Source organism: Ambystoma mexicanum, chromosome 9, assembly GCF_040938575.1.
Source record: "Ambystoma mexicanum isolate Mex_15411 chromosome 9, UKY_AmexF1_1, whole genome shotgun sequence".
Classification (NCBI taxonomy): domain Eukaryota; kingdom Metazoa; phylum Chordata; class Amphibia; order Caudata; family Ambystomatidae; genus Ambystoma; species Ambystoma mexicanum.
Genome location: NC_090931.1, coordinates 621,526,469 through 621,546,795, shown reverse-complemented (window position 1 = coordinate 621,546,795; position 20,327 = coordinate 621,526,469). Strand labels below are relative to the sequence as shown.

The 20,327-nt window shown below is 44.2% G+C and overlaps 1 protein-coding gene and 1 non-coding gene across 4 annotated transcripts in view; both read right to left on the bottom strand.

Annotated features, from left to right (window-relative positions):
- SEZ6 (seizure related 6 homolog) overlaps positions 1-20,327 on the bottom strand; it is a 1,141,307-nt gene that overhangs the window by 1,101,400 nt on the left and 19,580 nt on the right. The gene's annotated exons all lie outside the window — the stretch shown is intronic.
- Positions 19,579-19,712, bottom strand: LOC138490583 (U8 small nucleolar RNA). The gene has a single exon (XR_011275526.1). It is a non-coding gene; the product is annotated as a U8 small nucleolar RNA (small nucleolar RNA).

The following is a 20,327-nucleotide window of genomic DNA, read 5'->3' as shown; positions in this document are numbered from 1 at the left end:
CTTCCACGCAGCTTTTGCATTTACTAGCCGCTAGACAGGCTTAAGCTATTAGGAGATTTCGGGAGACGAGGGACAACAAACAGCGGCTAAAGTTGACTCCAATTTAAAGCAGATTTCTATCTGTACTTCTAAAACCTCTTGAGTGGCCGGTATTCGCTGTGTGCTGGTCTTTGACACTGTGCACTTCCACCCTCCACCAGCTACAACAGCTGCCTACGGGTGAAGCCAGGAGACTGTTGGAAAATCTTTCCTTTGATCCTGACTAACGCTGCGGGGTGCACTGCAACCTGGAAGACTGACTGCATCAGGTGGACTTAGTATCTTGCTGTCTTCTGGGGAAGTGATAAGCTGAGGCTGAGAAATCACTCGAAAGAGTAAAATGTCCCCCAAAAGCAGAGTACCGCAGAATAATTACAACTTGCGTAAGAACAACTCCAAAATACCTACAGATAGAACGACAAAAGGGGGTGCTAAAAACAAATTAAAACAGCAAATACCTATCAGTGAAGGTACTATACCGACCTTTTTTCCACCTAACCCGTCCGTGGAGTTGATCCCGAACACTCTTGAGAAGGAGGAAGTGAATGATCAAAGCGTAAGCAATACGCAAGATAGTTCTTCTGAATTGATGATTGATAATAACTCCCTATTGGAGCTATGTCTCTCAGTTCAAAGATCTATCACGCCTGTTTTGATCAGCTCTACTACAATGAAAAAGGAGCGACAGCGAAAGAACTCTTACAAACCATGACAACTCCGGAGAGGCTTTCAATGTCACCGAACTTAATAATACATTCAGAAACTCCAGAACCGGAGTCGAACATAGGCTCTTTCTCCAGTACGAATACTCTGGTTGAGATCCAATCTTCAATGGCCTCCCTGCAGTTTGCGCTAAAAATTCTGTTGAAAATGTGTGGCCGTATTTTAGAAAATACTATCAACTTGGCTACCTCAAACATCGCAGAAAAAGATGTTATTGAGGAAACTGAGAACAATATATCTGAAGCCATACGGATGATTAAAGAACATTCTATGCTTTTGAACGCAGATTTGAATATGTCTAATAACTCTGTGGTATATTTCTCGTGGAAGCAGCGGAGATTAGCCAGAAGGGCAGTAATGAAGAAAAGAACATGTAATGCGGCTCTACCACTCTCATAGTCTGCCCCAGAGATAAAAATACGAAAAAATGTAGGAAAAAGGCAGCACGGGCGAAAAAGAGAAACTCGGAAAGAGAAGGTCTCCTCACTAGCTGGCTTATCCCTGAGAAAGACAAAGATCTACCCGATGTAGAGGAAGTGTCAATTGAATCTGGTACCTTGCTAACCGAACAGACAGTAGGAAACACCTCATCCACTCCAAATAATGTAAGGCAAATCCCCCATCTTGAGACAATACAGAAATCACTACGTAAGAACGAAGAACAGAAGCCAGTAATAAGCAGCAATCGTATTTGTATAATCAAGAATCTCTACAAAAATAACGATCAAGACTGGTTGACAAGAACAGAATTCTTGACCAGATTGCACTCCATCCCACAACTAAGAGTCCTTACATCTGACGACTTTGAATACATGAAACCATTAAATGCCCTAAATACTAATGTATCAGTAATCCATTGTAAATTTCTGGCTAATGCAAATCTGTTGCACACATATAAAGTCAATCTACTAGCAGCTGCTGTGGAAATTGATGCGGATCCTGGAAAAGAAGATCTGGATTGCCCTAGGAAAGTGTCGACTGAACCTAAGAGCAAGCTCAATGTAACCCAACTCCCTGCTAGTAATGCGGTACGAATGCCAGATGTACAGAAAATCCTAAAGTGGCTAGCGGAATCTCTACCGATGGTAATTAAAAAAGACTAGGGTAGTTCGATCCTGTCATGGAACACTAGGGGATACAGCCATTTAATCACTCAGAAGGGATCGCTGCCTTATATATGCAATTTCACTTGCATATGCCTTCAGGAGGTTTGGCTGACCACCCCATTAGTATTGAATGGATATACAGTGTACCAATCCCTTGCAAAACAAGGCGAACGGGGAAGACTGTTTGGGGGATTCATTGTTGGGATTCAACATAATGTTAAATCACGCTGTATGGCAACTAAAACAGATGACTTTGTGATTGCGATGGAAGTAGTGATGTATATTGTGAACAAGACTGAGAACATGCTACTGATAAATCTCTACAATCCACCTGGGGATATCCAAACCGAAACCGTTCAAGAGACTCTTCATGACATTATGATATGATATGATCATTTATTTGTATCACACTCGTACACAAGTGTTTCAGAGAGCGACAAGGCAAGGGAGGGACAAAGGGGAGAACAAAAAAACAACGATCTTACTATGCCCAGGACATTGAGAACGGCAAATGCATGGGAAAGGGAAAGGGGAAAAGTGCATGGAAGGGGGAGAGTGGAAAGTGCGGTGCAGAGAGGAACATATAAATGATAATAAATACAAATAAATAGATAATAGAGGTAATAAACAATGGTAGTGCAGCCAGAAAGTGCTGTGTTTAAGGCAGCAGGCTGGGTAAGTCTGGTTAAGTGCAGAAACAAGGAAATGGGGGTGTGGGGAAACTGTATGGGTACAGATACAGTCCCCAGTGCAAATGGTGGCCAGGAGGCAGTGCAGGAGGGTGGCAGGATGAGCAGGTACCTGGGCCCAGGGGACACAGGGTGGTAGGTGCACGATGCCAAGAGAGCAGTTCAGCAGTTTAATGATGATTAAATGGACATTGAAGCAGGGAAACAAATCTGTGATGATAGTGGGGGATTTCAATTGCCATTTGTCTGGAGCGTGGGGATTACGAGTAACCCTTATTTAAGACCTAAGAGTGCAATTTCCCACAAGAAAGTAGATCCTGAAGGGCAGCATTGGTTGAGTTTCTTTGAACTGTGGGACATGGAAATGATTAATGGCAGAACTTCTAGCGATTGCCCCAGCCATTTCACTTGGGAAGGTGGTGGTTCTAAGAGTACATTGGATTACATCTTTGTGACAGAAGATATAGCTAGCCGGGTGAAGGACATGAAGGTCTCCGAAAATATATGGAGCGATCATGCCTTGCTTGGGTCAACTATAGGTGCAGATGTTGTAAATCATACAGTAAAATCCATGGGGGATTTAAGGGCAGATCATGCTGCCACATGTATCCCATGGTCAGAGACAAATATAGCCAAAGTGGTAGCTACTTTGTCAGCAGAACATTATGGGGACATCTACCAATTCCAAGCTCTGTCGATAGATAGAATTGAACATTGGATAGCTACACTTGCAATTCCCCATGCTTCTGCTGGAACTGGAGAGGCGGCAACTGGTTTTACTAAGAGAAATTCTTATGATAGTGAAGTGAGAGACGGCAAAAGGCGACTGAGAGCAGATATAAGGAGGGCAAGGAAAACATCTCTGTCGATCAAATGTTATCTTTCTGCTTGTAAAATACTTAAGGGGAAGTATCAGTCTTGGTTAAGACAAAAAAATACCAAAAGAAATTAAATCAATGGCAAGAGACCATACGGCTACTGTGCACTAAGAACGCCAGTAACATCTGGGCACGATTAGGAGAAGTGAGAGGTAGCAGGACAAATCCAGTCCTCAATCCTATAGGAGCCCATAGATGGGAACGTTTTCTGAGGGATCGTAATATGCCTATTAACACTGAGTCAATGGAGGTTTACTACACTACTCCCCCTGGGCCTCCTTTTTGGGGTAACGCTTGCTGCGCTTCTGGCTAAGATAAATAAGCTAAAATCATCTAGGGCACCCGGCCCAAACGGCCTGGCTAACGTCATACTTACATGTAACCCTAGATTTTGGGCCAAATTACTAAAGATTTTCTTTGAAAAAATCATGCTGGAAGGCAGAATACCCCTCTCATGGCAAACAGCCACACTTATACCAGTGCACAAGAAAGGTCACAAGAGGGACCCTAGCAATTATAGATTTCTTTCCATGCTCGACTGCACCGGTAAACGTTTTGCAGGCCTAATTCTAGATAAACTACAAGAATGGGCAGTCAAGGAAAATATATTCAACTGTTTTCAAAGTGGCTTCAGGAGGGGTTATTCTATGGCACACTAGTTGATTATTTTAGACATCTTGCGTACCGCTGCGAGGAATAAGGGTAGTCCTCCCCGATATGCATTATATGTAGACTTTAAGGTGGCCTTCGACCTGGGTCGCAGAGATATCTTATGATCTAAATTAGAGTCACTTGGCTGCCCCGAAGGCCTGCTATACTATCTAAGGCTCCTCCATCATAACAACACAGTTTCTTTGAAACTGGATGTTAAAGGGAATATGACCACCCAAATCGTACAAAATAGAGTCAAGCAGGGCTGTGTGACGGCCCCAACTCTTTATAATTTGTTAACGTATGACCTACCTGCAGCGATTGAAAAGGCACATAACTGCCCTCCTAAAATTGGTGATAAACACTGCCCAGTCCTTACTTACGCGGACGACTTAGTGATATTAGTTCACACAATTAGTGGCCTGCGGAGATCTGTGGAAGCCTTATGGCTCTACGCTAACAGCAATGGACTGATAATAAATCAGCAGAAAACCCAATTGATGTTGTTTACAAATAAAAAGGTAGCGCGGACCAGCCTAAAAGTACAGAAGTTGGAGATTTTGTATACCCTGAATTATCTATATTTGGGAATCGAAACTACGGGGCACTATCTCCAATGCAAGCGGACTACAAAGATTAGGGCCGCCCAAATAACTGCCACGGTCTACTGCTTCACTATTACACATAGCGGTTTTACAATATGGGCTGCACGCCTGCTATATCAACAGGTCTTAGCCCCGATGATGACCCACGGTCTTCAAGCCCTACAAACTATGGACCTAAATTGGCTGCAGGTTGTGGAAGGCAAATTTTGGAGAAAGATTTTGGGCCTCCCAACCTGCATTCCGGTGGCCGTCATTAGGCTTGAATTAGGGCTGACCTCATTAAAATCTCAGGTACTTAAAAAAAGGGCCAAACTGTACCTAGTGATGCTGAGCAATTCGGGCAATCAATTACTTGACACCTTGAGGAAAGAAATCACTAAACAAAGTGGGAAATCACTTCTAAAAAATAAGGTTGATATATACTTGAAAGAAATTGGCTGGAATACTCGAGCTGAGGAGCTTACTCAAAGGTCCAGAACTGCCCTCTCTAAAAAAGCGGACCATTGGGACTGGATAGAGAACTGCGTCCACTTGGAAAACCTTAAGAATGATCACTTTGTTACGTACATGTTATACTCATATAAAAAGCTGCAGTTCTACCTGAACCTATGCCCAGCAGTTAGATTAAGGCGTTGTATCCTGCTCCTTAGGGTGAATTATTTGCCGATGTTGGCTAGCACAGCTGTAATAAACCAGATACCCTATGAGGAGCGCTACTGCCGAATATGTTACAACAATTCAAAAATAGAAACAGGGAAACATGTGCTAACAAATTGCCCTACATTATCAACAACCTATCAGACCCAATAGGGCAGATATAGCCACAACAGTGATTACATAGCAGAATTAGCCTTGTGGCGGAGTAGCATTAACACATCGAACATTGCGTTCTTTATTGCAATGTACAATGTTTGGCTAGTTATTGAGAGCCTGCTGGGAATCTCTATTTGAATGTATTCTTTGTAGTTCTGAAGGTGTCAACTCTTATCCCTGTGGAGTCTTTGTTGAAGCTATTAGTCTCTGGTTGCAGAAAAATTGAGATCTCAGACTGATTTATTTTGTTCTGATCGAGTGTAGACTATACATCTGTAGATATGATCTGATTTATATTGTTTTTCTATTCTGGATATTAGTTATGTAATAATTGTATGAAAGTGTATATTTCTATTTTTATTGAATCTTATTCACTTATTGTAAATATTAGGTTTTCACTTTGTTATCTGGTAGTTGATTTTAAATTATGACTTAAAATTGTGGTACACTTAAGTATGTTTTATGTAAGTACGTCAATTCATATTTCATGTGTAAAGTTCATTTATAAACTATATCACATTAATAATAAATAATAGATCTCAAGCGGCGTGGTGCACCAGCTACAACGTGCCCATTTCAGTTAAAATATTCATGTTTATTTATTTATATTTGTGCCAGGATCCCAGGAGAGGGCCCGGGCACTGTTCAAAAAAGGAGCAGCATTAACAGCGACACATTTTTTATGTAATATTTATTAAAATCAAAAGCACCTGCCAGAAAGCTCCTGCGAGAATTCACATTGACGGCGGCAGTCAAGGCCGCTGCCTGGCCCGCTCTGCTCTAGAAATGGAGGCCGCGCGCAGTAGGTCCAAAGTACTGGAGCAAATCACGTACCCCGCTGTCAATTGCGGATGAGGTCCCTGCATCCCTTAGAGATGCGACATCTTTGGTAGGGAGAGTGGTGCATCGTGCAGGTGGGACAGAATCTGCACCAATAACAAACAGGCAATCCGAGTTTGCATCTGAATTCACATAGAATTCCTATTTTCAGGCTTATAGGGCCGAATTGTCCAAGAGAATTTTAGCAAAGGTTTGAGATTAGTTTGCTCGTTTTGTTGACATTATAGTCCAGCATATTGAAAAGATGGTATCGTACCAAAATACCGAAGCCAATTTTTGGGAATCACATAACAATTCTTTTTTTTTTAATCTCATTTCGCCAAATGTAGGTGGGGGTCTGGGTAAGGGGATTAATTATGGTGGAAGGGATGCGGGGGTCTCACCTGCATTAAATTGAAGCAAAATGCATTTCCCTTGATTAACTCATTCTTGTCTTCTGTTGCTTTGCCCGGCTCCCCGGACCCTGAATCCTCTGCTCCTATCCTCATTCGTTTCCGTTCGTCTTGTATTGTTCATTCGTGCGCTCTGAGACCCTCGGGCACGTGGCGCGGGATATAACATGTTTAAATAAATAAATAAATAATTACATTTAAAAGACAAAAGATCGATGTTATGGGATTTGGGAAAAGAAATTCGATGTTATGAAGGAGATCCGAAAAGATTTACCCCACAACACATCCAAAAAGAATTAAACAGATTTTGAATAGCAAACCTACGGTTGTCATGCACTAACAAAAGAGAACTTGTTTGAGATACCGTGTTTGAATTTTATTTCACATGTGTGGGCTTGGATGCCAGATAAGCTATGATATATTAGTGTGTCTTGTATGGCATGGATTTTGCCGTCCGAAAAACCTCTTGGCGCTTTAGGTGCTGCTGGGTGGGGGTTAGTGAGGGAGGGGCAGGTGAGCAAAGGTACTCTTAGTAAAATGGCGGTTTGAGTCAAATCAGAGAATCTGTGAGTCAATGTTTAGATGCGTTTCATGGTGAGATCCCATGCCGGCGGAGTTGCTAGGTGCAAGATGGAGTCTGGAGGCATCTACCTGCACTGTGTGAGTGTAACTGTGGGACATTCGCCATCTTGTGGAGTGAGTGGTGTGAAAATCAAGAAGGCGGCGTTGAGTGGGAGTGGATCCTCGCTATACCTCAAAGGAAGATCAATCAGAGGCCCAAAACGGGGGCTCATAATGAAAGAAAATGTATTCAGCAACACTGCTCCAAACTACTAGCCGCAGAGGGAATTAACTCCTCAAACTGGACCAAATTGACCAAAAAAGTGGCCCCCTTTGACCAAAAAAACGGGGCCACACCAGCATTTATTTTGGTTCGGCCGTGGGCCTATTGCCCTGTAGGCCAGTCCGAGCCAGCACCCTGTGCGTAGACTCATTTGGTCTCCGAATCAGAACCCACCCCATGTTCTCCAAACGCATGACCTGTACTAATGCGCCCTGGCCACTTCACATACGCTTATGCCCTCCGCATTTACAAGATCCCCTTTCGCTATCAGCCTTCAAGCCGCCTTTTAATAACATGGTAAGAAGACAAAACACAAACGCACACACACAAAAATACACCGCCCTGATTCACAGACAGACCTTACAGCACCAATCAGATGGCATGCCGTGATTTTAACGGGGAAAAAATAACGATTAAATAACAACGTTAAAATATCGAAAAATATATATATGAGGGATGGGGGTAAAGGGTTCAAATGTGTGTGGGGGTTCGGGATGGGGTTGGAAGGGTGATGAAAAGAGAGGTTGGGGGCCAGTCCGCCAATGAAAAAAAATCAATCTTTTTTTTCCGTTAAAATTTAATTCGTTATTTTTTCATTCGTTCAAATCGCATGTAACCTCAGGTATACATGTAGTGCGTGAGCAGTATTGGTGCAAGCTTTCATGGCAAACATGTAGGGCTGGGAGAGAGAGATAAGTGCCAAGCAGATTGACTGCCCCTCTCTAGAGGTCCTGTATGTAACGAGCGATGGGGTGGAGATCTCCTGCTTATACAGTTAGCTGGAGCACCACCTTAGTGGGGATAGTTATTTGAGCTGAATGCAATTTTGCAAAACATACATCTCTTTAATGGTTTTTCATAAAAACATCTGAAAAAAACATGACAAACTTTTACTCTACTGATCGTCAATCTTACATTTCATACAACATACACCTTTTTACAAAAACAGGGTTCTACAGCTTGAATTTTCTTCCAGCATAACAATTATTCTTGGTATGCATACATGACATAGGAAAAAAACATTTGGTTTTCCTTTCTCGGTCGACATATGTTTCGGCCCTTAATGGTGTACCACCTTTGTCTGTGGTGGTCAGTGATATAAATGTTGGGCCATCTTCAGGACAATCGTTATTTATAGACGGTCAGTTTCGTTCCCCATTAACTTAGATTGCGAGATCTGTGGTCCATACTAGGATTCGGACGTCTGAGCTTGGACTGCTGGGTATAGCTATTGTTTGTCATCCAGTGTCCGGAACACTGTGTAATTGTGTCTTCTATGTCAGCTCCACACTTGATCTTCATGGGGCTACGCACCCAGCCCCCTCGCACTACCGCGATTGCGCCATTAAGGGCTATTATTCAGATCGGGTGGCGCATATCGAATGCACCGGGCCCACAACGCCCAGCAACCTCGCATTAACTGCCATCACCTGCCCCAGCTTGTACTCTTGGTCCTACGGCACCAGGAACACAGACCATCCGGCATGGCACCGCCATTATCCAGGACGCGCTCCACAGCAACGTGCAGGCACTATCCATATGCCTCCAGCCCCACAGCTCAAAAATTCACTGCTCTTCACACGGCAGTGACTCACCCAGCCCCGGGGCCTCACAGTTGAATATTAATTAACTGGCCTCCCTGCCAACACACCCCGTGTCTCATTATAGATACCACCACCATGGGCACTGCCACTCCATCCAAGCAACTCCAGCACTTAATTAATCCTCTAAGGGGCGGTATCCTGCAAGGGACTAAATTACAGCACAATTGCAGACTCCCAACACCCCCCAGCCTCAATCCCGGGGCACTCTAATTTACTGCAAAGTTCCACCTACAATGAGGATGAAAGCAACTGGACACTACCCAGGGCCTTATATATTCCCATTTTATTCTTCTACAGATCAGGCTAATCAGCCACCCTTCTGACATCCGAACGCGTGTCAACATTCAACAGCTCCAATACGAGCCATCCTACAAAACATCCCTGGTAAGATCCATCACCTATGCTTCTCCCTAATTTTTCGTGAATTCATCAACCAGCCCTCTTAACTGACAGCGGCTCTAATATTTCTCCCAACATTCTTCTCCCCTTTTTCCTACCTTGGTACTGTTTCTCTCCAACTAATCTCTAAATTGCAATGCTGACTATTTTTCACGTTGCAATACTAAATGACATATGTATTACTGATTGTAATGTAATCACCACAAATCACCGTGCACCGCGCACTTCAAAATCAATGGTTCTTTTTCCATTCTAATTTGTGACCTTAACTGCTCTCATGAACAAATGTGTTTATTATGATGTAATAGTGGGTAATATCTATACAATAATATGGCAATTATCACATTATGTCACGGCACTGGATTTCTAAACACTCACATCATCAATTCACTCCCTTCACTACTCTCAGCCTTGAGAAAGACTTCGGTTGAAACGCGCGTCCGCTGTTTTGTTTCCCTTCGAGCGCACAATGCCACACTGACTGGTTTTGGTAACATACACCAATAACATACCATGTCTACAAACCTCAAGACTGGACTATTTCTAAACGACAAAAAGTTTGCTTAACTACCAACATTGGACATACGGATCCAGCCAGCGCCCACACTCAGCTACGGTTTGTCACCCCATCAAGACACAATACAATACATTCCATTCTCCCGCCAGCAGCTATTTCCCAGGACCGTGCATCTTCTGGGGTGTGCAGAAGGATTGCAGTGTGCTGAAGGACATGTTCCTGCACATGCTCTGGGCGATGACTCTATGCTGCCTTCCTTCTCATGTGGTGGTGTGGGGAATCCGGGTGGGGAAGAGCTAGGGGTGGGCCGGTCAACACAGCTGTAGACCTGCACATGCAACATTTCTCGCCGGGGTGGCAGCTGCCCTGGTCAAGCCTGCCCAATCTGCCCGCTAGCCAATCACAGGCTGTCCGGGATGATGGGGATGTTAGGGTGGTCCTCAGAATGCTGGAGCACGACAGGTACTTTGGGACATTCATGGACCGCAGGCAAGGAGCCATTCAGCGCCCCCATTATTCAATGCCACCACACTGGCCTATGGACACTTTCAGCCTTACTTTTAAGTGACCCCACTTTTTTTTATCGTCAAATGGCTAGTTTCCTGTGAGGACGATCCAAATGTTCTGTGAGGGTCCTCCAAACGTTTGACGCCAATGCATGTCAGTGTAAGTACAATTGAAGCCTGGAGTGCCTCGAGGTGATTTGTTTTCTCAGAGCTGTGTCAATTAATCATGGATGCATTCGTTCTTTACTGTGTTAGATCTCCAGTGCCTGAACAACCAATAGATGAAGCGGTATGCACTCCCTCCAGCCCCATCAGTCCTTGATTGGCTGGCAGGATCAGCACTCTGCTGGAGGGGCGGCACCCAGCTTCCCAGCCATGCCTGTCAACTCTACATCCCAGGGCATGAATACCCGCACAAGCCACACCTCCGAAAAATGCACATAGGCTCAATAGCAGAGGCGTTTCTAGGGCGGCAGGGGAGGTCTGAGGGGGCTATAGCCCCGGGTCTTTTGGTTGTAGCATCGGATATAAGCTCAGATGCTACAACCAAAAGGGTAGCTAACCCCAAGCCCCGACAGTCCCGACATCAGCTTAGACCCTGGATCTTTTCCAGACCAGCGACACCCCTGCTCCATAGGAAAAGCACAGGCTTGGGATCTCACCATGGACCTGCCCTTCTACTGCTTAACATCTCACCACGTGACCCCTTTGGGCTGCTTCCGTAAATTCCACTGGTGAAGTTATTGATCATAGACAATCCTGCAACAGAGCCTGGGAATCCCGTGACAATGAATATTGGACATTTAGACAACAGACATAAACTGAACTGACCCGAGGTTGCGCACAGGTGTCATGCAGTGGGCGTGGCCACTGCATGACAATAGCCAATCACAGTCTCCAAAGGCAAGTATGCCTCTAAATCAGATCATCTTTGTGTTTATCAGTATTAAATATCACGCCTTCTAGTTGGCAGGGCAGATATTGTTTAGGCAATAGGCTACTGGCACATGCCGAGGCTAGGGAAACTAACAGCGCTTCCTCAAAGCTATTATCAGAGACAGCCGGCCCTGTACCGGAAGTGTATGTTTTCTCAGGGCTGCTCCTTTGATAGGGCAATTCTAGACAATTGCAGTGGGAAGCTATGAGCAGGGTCATCACATCATGGGCCCCCAAAGCATCCAAGTAGGCCACCTGTCGAGGGGTGGAGTTGGCAGCATAGCACTTTGCCTGAGATGGCATACGTATTGGCATTTTGCAAATGGGGCAGTGGCGTACAATTGCATGTAACTAATATGCTGCCGATTTCGGCCACAAATGGAAAGAGGGCATGATTGCAGGTTATTAAAGGAACACCCTCCACACAGAACACCCCCCTCGCCACCCCCAAGAAATGATGGCGGTTATCCAGGTTCTGGCTGCCCGAGTCAATGCTGGAAAGGTGTGACATGTTGACATTTAAAGGAACACGCCTCTGTTCTGCTGCAACAGAAGCATGTCGGTCCCCCAAGACAGAGTGACCTTTCTCCAGAATCTGGCGGGGGGGGGGGGGGGTGGGGGTGGTGGTGTGTGCACGGCAGGATTAGAGGATAGTGGGGAAGAACTATACTTCCAACAAGTGTCTGAGTGGTAATGAAAGCATTTGTGTCTTTTGTGTGTTGAGCCTGGGGATGCTTTTCACTTCACTCTGTTAGACCTTAAATATTATACTGATTTTAGACTGCTTCTAAATGTGCCGCAGAAATGCACAAATGCTGCGCAAAGTGGTCAACTGCAGACTTTTAGGCGCTTGCCGCTCATTAAATTTGTCTGAAAAACAAACTAACATAATTACACAAAATTCCAAAAGCTGTAATTAACTTGATTTGGGCTGATACATGGATAAAATCCCATTGACATCCAAATTGGGTATCTTAATGGACAGATATCCATACTCAGTTTCCCTTGAGAACTGAAATATAATTTAAAAAAATGTATTATGTATAGAGGAAAGAAAAAACGTGTATTTATATTTCCTAGTTTATTATATTTTTGTTAAATACAACAAATGAAAAGACTGGAAAAACTGTATAATAGTTTAAAGAAAAAAAGCATGAACTCTTTAGTCCAGAAGCAATACATGGTTTAAAGAGAAAAACATAAACTCTTGAGTCAAACAAACAACATTTGAAAGATGACAAAACAAAATCGTGAATGAATTTGTTAAACAAACTATACAAAAATATGTCGCAAGCATAATTTACAATGCTTTAAATTACACATCTGTCAATATATCACAAAATGTGAAAAAGACTCTTTAAGTTTCAGGTCTGCCTAAGTGTCGTAGGTCAAACTAACAACAATATCTGATGCCCAAAGAAATAGCATTGCAAAGCCCCCGCACGCTCTGCGCCAGAGCTGGCTTTCACTGAGTGGGCACAAAACCGGCATCCGTGCAGGACTTCTGCACATTTAGTAGCAACTGTGTGCAGTTTTAATTAAGCATTAACATTGCAAAATATACAGATGCATGCCACAATGTTTCCTTATTCTTGCCCCATCAAATTAATTACAAGTCTGCTGGCATCCCGCCGGTAATATCGTAAAACTGACCTACCGTTTCCACCGCCTGATATCCCGGTATTACTGGGATATTACAGGCGGCAGAAAGGGCGGTAAACCCCACTCCAGGATTACCTGGGATTAACAGCACTGGTAATATGGGTGCCGGTAAAACCAGACTTTTTTGCTTATGTGGCCTGATGGAGGTAAATCAGTGACCCACTATAAACAAATATAAACTTGTTGTTTGGCCAGGTGGGGAAAGTACTGGTAACAGAGTTACCGGCACATTTACCCACTCTTTTCCCACACCGCCAAACCTATAGTGAGGCTCTATGGCATTAACACAGTATCCCGGGGTATCCAATTTGTTCAAGGATCAGTGCGCAGAAGGGTTGAAGAGTTTGGGTGTGTTACAGAAACAGAGGAAGAAAATGGGCGTGGCGTGCAAAGCGGGGACTGCAACATTGAAAATCGCTTTTGTAAATCAGGCATGGGGTGCAAAGCGGGGACTGCACCCTTGTAAAATGCTTTTGTAAATCAGGCGTGGTGTGCAAAGCGGGGACTGCGCCCTTGTAAAATGCTTTTGTAAATCAGGCGTGGTGTGCAAAGCGGGGACTGCGCCCTTGTAAAATGCTTTTGTAAATCAGGCGTGGTGTGCAAAGCGGGGACTGCGCCCTTGTAAAATGCTTTTGTAAATCAGGCCCAATGTGTCTTGCTAACAGTTGTTCCAAAAGACCACCCGTAGTCCTAACCGTGGCAGTCGTGGGGTGCCCCAGCAGGCAAGGAAAGCCTAGAGGCCCTTACCCGCCTTAAGCCCCCGGTGGCGTTCATATTCAAGCATGCCTTTCTTGCCAGCTTTCCCCAAAAATACACTCTTTGCAATGTTTCACGAGCTACAAATAAAGAATGCATTCCGGACACGCGCAGCCCCAGCCGCTGCTGTCTTCACTGTTTTATTCACTGATTCCTCTGTAAAAGCCCAGATTCTAAACAATGGACTCTTTTCTTGTGGAGACACACACCACACACACCACGTACCAAGTAATGACACTTCCGGAGTACAGGAATGTTCCGCAGGACTAAAGGCCTAATTCATGTGCTTACTTGTGCGTGCCAGTATAAGAAAATGACATTGCAACGTATATGAGGACGGTACATCTTTAAGTTTATATTTTAAGGAAATTAATATTTTCTGAAAATATTTTATTTCCTATAAATGCATTGATTTGTTTTTTATTTTGCTATAATGGTATTTCTCACCCAAGATTTGTGGGCGAAGCCTGCGCATGGAACGAGGTGTCAGTGGGTAGGAAGTGGTGGGTCTTCCACATGATGAATCTATGATAAAACTATGTAGCACAACAATGCTGATTTTTAGGCCTTTTGTCTTTGAAGTCAGTTTGATTCAAGAGTATGTCCGATTCTTTTTTATTATGTTAACAAAAGGTCCGCATGAGAGAGCTGAAGCTTTCTAAGGCAGGACCTAAAAATGACGAGCTCAAACGGCAAACCCTGAAAGTGGCACCCTTGCGCCCTCAAAATATCCTGATCAGCAGACTCGGACTGGCCTATTTTTTTGAATGAAAGCGGGCCACATTTTGGCCAATACGGGCCAGTTTGATGACTTACTTCACTATGCTGCTAGTAGTTTTAACAATTTTTCCTGGATAAATATTCTTTAAATTGCACAATTTGCATCACAATTTATCAAAAATACTCCCCCTTGGGTACTACTCAAACAGTCTGTCACAAAAGGAATGAATTGCCATTTGCAGTTGTGGGCCACTTTTTCATTGGTGGTCGGGATAATTTTATGCTCCACTCCGACCCTGCTGGTTACTTACACGAGACACGGCTTCTTGTGCTTCGGTAGGGCTTTGGCGGAGTGATATACCACTGCGTTCACTTGCACAGTGCCGAACATGTCCACTGCGCATTATAAACAATAATATTGATTTCCCAGAGCGTACCTGCCGCAGGGGTCTGAATGGAGTAAGGGCTGGCTTATTCATTGCTCTCTCCGGCATTTATAATCAATTTGCCGGGATAAAATAGATCCCTCGTAAGCGGTGTCAGGGGCCATAAAAGGTCTATTTAAATGTAAAACAACAGACAGATAAGAGAATGACAGCCAACACTGGGCAGATATTTCAGATTTAAGGCACGAGGAGGCACTCGATACTCCGACGGCGCATGCGGATGGTTCTCCGTAATAATATCCCAGGAATAATAAGCCAGACTGAAAATGTGCAGGTAAAAATAGATCCCTTTACATTCAAATTAATGAAAACAACACAAATAACAAACTGTTAAATCAAACACAAGAGCAGCTTTTATTATTTGTCTTTTTTTCCAATTTTTTGTTTTGCTTGATGACTGTGTCTTTGGTATATCATTTGCTAAACGGGACGGGCGACCCTCCAATACTCCCAACCAACCAGTTCAAACCAGCACCCAATGTACACCTAGACATCTCCAGTTGGGAGGTAAACTTTCAAAAGAGGGCCACCCCACATCCCCAAGCACCCCAAACACTGTCCTCTATCACCCTCACTTCCGCTACATCACACTTCTGTTAATGTTTATGTTAATGTAATGTTTATGTTAAAGGATATTTGTACCACGCACTATCACTACCGGAGTGGTCCCTGGTGCTCTGGCGGCTCTGGAAGAGGGAGGGAGGGTGAGTTAGTGGGAATAAGCTGGAAAAGTGCAAGAGAGCAGTGATGCGCTGTTGGCAGCCTCAGCCTGGTGGGTCCGTTGACTGGACTTGGGGTGTTTTATGGTCTGTGGTCGTCGTGTGCTGTTGTGCGAGTCTATGTGTGGTTTGTTTTGTTGTTGCAGTGTAGTGAAGTTTGTGCGGATGGTTGTGTTGTAGGCTTGTGGTTATGTTTGGTTAGAGGTTGACAGGTGTATGCAGAGGGGGGAAATTGTTAATGGATCGGTTAATTGGCATTGCTGTCCTTGAAATGATGTCTAGGTGAGATGCTTGCTATCATTCACTATTCCATCTGAGTATGGGACTTGCTAATCTTCTGTCCAGAAGTCTCTTTGTTTTTGCATTGACGTATGGTATGCTATTCTTTAAAAATATAAAAATGTAGTTATTTTAGATTTTCTCATTTTCATCTGGGCTGTTTTTTCAATATTTATTTTGAGTATTCATTTGTGTGGGGGTATTTTTAGTGTGTACTCTAAGGACTGAAAACTAACCTTATGAAAGAGAAACTTTAGTTCCTAAACACAGTACCAGGATTTTAGAGCTGAAAAGATCTGGACGAGTAAAATGTTTCTTGGAAAGGTGACCACTACAATTGTTTTGAGTATTAAGCGGACTGAGTTTGGAGATCTTGCGCCCGGTTGTGGGTGGGCGAACTCTGTCTTTTCAACCGTTGATGTCCCCCATAACGCCCTTTTGTATGTCATTGTGAATCCCGTCTCTTCTAATACGTATGCACTCATGGGCTTTGAAATGGGAGCGTGCTGAGTTAAGCTAGCCATAGCTTCCCACATCCACTGAATTTCAAGGGTTTTGTTGAGTTAAATCTGCACAACTTAACTGCACCGTAACTATGGTTTTTCCAGTGAATTTCAAGGGTTTTGTTATATCATCAGTTTTTTTATGGGCCACTAGCCATGGCATTCGGCTGTGTCCACTGTACATGGTCCCCCGATATGTCTCTTTTGGACCAACTAGGTTGCCACGGTCTTTGGCCGTGGCCAATCTCCATGTCTTTTGGGACCCTTAGCCAATAGCCAGGGCCTTCAGCCTTGTCTAGTAAGCACGGCCTACAGATGTGCCCACTGCATCTTTTAAAATACTTCCTTTCTTTCCCACTCACTAACCAAGGCCTTCACCCATTACTACTGGCCTTCGGCCATGGCCCCTTGATATATTGCTCCAATTGCTTTCTTCCAGTCCCACTTGCCATGGCCTTGGCCATGACCAGTGCCCCACTCAACTTATTGCTCCAATAAGTTTCCTAAACGGGCCCACTACCCATAGTCTTTGGCCGTGTCCACTTTCCATATTTCACCATTTGTTTTCTTGAAATAACCCAGTTGCCTAGCCTTTGGCCACATCCATTACCTCCACCTCACTGTAGCTGCAACATTCCACTTGTTTTTGTATGAATTTAATTTTTTAACTCTCTTTTTTAAAAAAAATAGTTTGCCCATATCCGTAGTTAGTATAATCCCAATAATAGTAATGAACTACAAAAAAATAACCCCCATATTCGTGTGACACACTTTAATTCCCAATCCCATTTTCTACTATAACTCTGGTTATGCAAAAACGTTCGAGCTCTGAACTTGGTCCCCAATCCTCCGCACCCTCAGCTCCCCAATTTTGCATGGTGTCCTCTTCCCCCTCCCCACCTCGAGCCTGATGCCATGTCATACTTTTTCCTCCACCAAATGGTATTTTTCCCACTTTTCATTTTCGGCTAACCCTGGTTATTCCTGTTATAACGAAACACACTGAGGGAAACAGTTTAGTTTTACTATATAGTTTGTCCTGAAGTGTTATTTTGGTATGTTTACACACAAGAACACTTCGTGGGGTCCACTTTTTAGCGTGGAAACTAGTGATTATTCATGTACCATTTAATGGGTGGCCTTAGATTATCTTTTCTTCTGGGTTATCTCTGGCACCGAACAAAAACAAAATGGCGTCGTGGCATGTGTGACTTTGGTGAAATGATAAATGTAACTTCCACATTTTAGGTGGAAGTATTTTTTCAAGCCTTTTGAAACCCAACATAACTGTACTGGTGATATATATATATATATAGATATATAGATTGTGGTTACAGGATGAAATGTGAAAAAGAGGACTATACCATTTACGGAAGCAGTGAGAGTATATACTTTCACAATCCTCAATCACGGCCTGCTCTCTTGCCCACCTTCTCATTTCGTCACACACACAATAATGTTCTCATGATGATTTATCTGCACGGTTGCCTAGGATGCGGCTTTGCTGGAACAGAAGGACACCATTTTCCAGAGAAGTGGAGGGAGTTGCCTGGTCCAACACAGACTGTGAACTGAAATACCTCTGGCCACCTCTGAGAACTCAGGGCATAGATTGGGAAAAAGGGTGTCTGAATGAAGGACCCCGATTACTTCAAAGCGGGGAAGCTCTTCAAGCTTCCCACAAGCATGAAACGGGCACACTGCCCACCAATGCAGTCATCTCACGCTACCTGCCAGTGTGGGCATCTCACACTGCCCACATGGGCCAGCTTCTTAAGCTGCCTGCCAGTGCAATCATATTAAACTGCCTGTTATAGCAGCTTCTCACAGTGCCCATCATGTGACACTTCTCGTGCTGCTCACTAGTGCAAGCTTGTCTTCAAGCTTTTCACACTGCCTCAAGTGGTAGCTTGGCACACTATGCCAAATTCTCTCACTGCCAACCTGTGCCAGCTTCTACAAATTCACATTATGCAAGATTCTGGAAGTGCTCGCTAGTGCAAGCTTCTATTAGTATTCAGAGTTCACATGAAACCAGCATAGATGGGCCTAAGGGGAGATCGCTCTCCCTTCCAAAGCAAAACCACTGGGCAAAGGGAAATTGATGATAGAGGCTTAAGGCACTGCATTCTATTGTTTTTCGGTTTATATGGTGTTAACCTATCTAGGAAACAACACAGTACTGTTCAAGTCATGTGTGGTTAATAGAGGTCAGTGGGAGGGGAGGCCACAGGTTATAGTACTAAGGATGGTCCCTACTACAGGGCTGGTACAGAGCAAGAATCTCAGGTCCTAAGTGCTGAACGGCATTCCCTGAAGAGCAGGGTCTTGAGTTCCTCCCTACATTTCAGGAGTATTGGAGCACTCTTGATTGTGACCAGGATATTGTTCCAGTAGGCTGGGGCATTGAAAGAGAAGGCCTGGCCCCTGGTTTTCTCCTTGTGGGCCAGTTAAGCCTCACCCCTCACAATGGTCTGGCTCCTAGAGGGCTGAGTCTCCATCTGAGCCTGTGCGTTTTGTGGCTAGGCAGGCTGTTGTTGGTGCAGTGGTTTTCTTATATGTGATGACAGTAGTTTTGAAGAGTATCCTGGCCGGAATGTGCAGCCAGTGTAATTCTCTTGGGATAGAAGAGATGCGCTCACATTTCTTAGTTCCCATCACGAGGCGCGCAGTGGCGTATTTACAGACCCTAAGAAGGCCCAGGTGTTTGTCTTGGAGGCCAGTGAGGCAGGTGTTCCCTCCGTCGAGGTATGAGATCACTAGGGCCTGGCCATTCTTCTGAAATCCTCAGGTGGAAGGAGGGGATTTATCTTCTGCAGAAGTGCTATTGGATACCGGGAGTTTTGGGCTTTTTGTTTGTATTTGTATTTGTATATTTATTAATTTTATAAAGCGCCTTTCACCAAAGGCGCTATGTTGATATGTTTTTTTTTTTTTGTTTTTTTTTTTGTATCAGATAGGAGGCCCCGGGAGTTGTTGAGCCTCTCGGGTCTCGAGAGAGTAATCATAAACTCATCCCTCTCCTTTCATCATTATGCTGCTTCTCCCGGAGGAGGAACAGGCAAGGATTGATGTTGCCAGAAGGAGAGAGTGCTGCCAATCATGAACCTGAGTGATTTGGCCCACAGGGAAAACTGTGGTGTGAGTCCATCAGGGGGATGTCCTTCTGCCACCCTTGGATCGCCCTAGGTGGCTATGGTAGACCTACTAGGATGAGTTCACTTTTAACGGGATTGGGTTCCAGGTATGTATGTGCTTGTCATCCAAACCTGGACGGAGGCGAGGCATTTCCAGAGGTATGAAATACTTGCGTACAAATCACTTAGAGGTATAACTGAGTATCATCAGCGTACTAGTGAAGTACGATATTAGGGTGGTCGAGAAGTGACCCAGATGCTCCATGTAGAGATTGAAGATCCTCTGGGGGGAGTATTGATCACGGCGGGACTCTGCAGGTGAACGGGCACCGGCCAGATTTGAAGCAACCCGGCTGCACGGATTGTATCTATCTGATAGGAGGCGAACCAGTTGAGGACTGTGACTATGAACCCCATTCTATCTGCGAGTCGGTTTGCATGTGTGAAGAGCAGAGAGAGCAATGAGGATCCAGGGCAGGCCTTATTGGTTAATTCAATCGTGGAGTTGGCTGGCAATTATCTTCTAAAGTATTTTACTAATAAACAGGCGGCTAGTGTTCGAC